This window comes from Triticum dicoccoides, chromosome 5B (genome assembly GCF_002162155.2).
Source record: "Triticum dicoccoides isolate Atlit2015 ecotype Zavitan chromosome 5B, WEW_v2.0, whole genome shotgun sequence".
NCBI classification, from domain to species: Eukaryota; Viridiplantae; Streptophyta; class Magnoliopsida; order Poales; family Poaceae; genus Triticum; species Triticum dicoccoides.
In genome coordinates this window covers 536403705-536404346 of record NC_041389.1, presented here as the reverse complement: position 1 = coordinate 536404346, position 642 = coordinate 536403705, and positions in this window count along the sequence as shown.

Genomic DNA, 642 nt, shown 5'->3' with positions numbered 1-642 from the left:
TCCCCCCTTTCCTAGTTGGATTAGGACTTGGGAGGGGGAAGGAGTGGAGGAGAAGGAAGGAAGGGGGGGGGGGACGCCGCCCCCCTCTCCTTGTCTTATTCGGACTAGGGGGGGAGGGGCGCGCGGCCAGCCCTTGCCAAACCGCATATTCTACGAAGATCTTTATCGGCCAAACCGCATAACAACATACGTTGTTCCCTTTGTCATTGGTATGCTACTTGCCCGAGATTCGATCGTCGGTATCTCAATACCTAGTTCAATATCGTTACCGGCAAGTCTATTTACTCGTTCCGTAATACACCATCCTGCAACTATCTCATTAGTTGCAATGCTTGCAAGGCTTTAAGTGATGTGCATTACCAAGAGGGCCCAGAGATACCTCTCCGACAATCGGAGTGACAAATCCTAATCTCGAAATACGCCAACCCAACAAGTACCTTCGGAGACACGTGTAGAGCACCTTTATGATCACCCAGTTACGTTGTGACGTTTGGTAGCACACCAAGTGTTCCTCCGATAAACGGGAGTTGCATAATCTCATAGTCATAGGAACATGTATAAGTCATGAAGAAAGCAATAGCAACATACTAAACGATCGTGTGCTAAGCTAACGGAATGGGTCATGTCAATCACATCATTCTC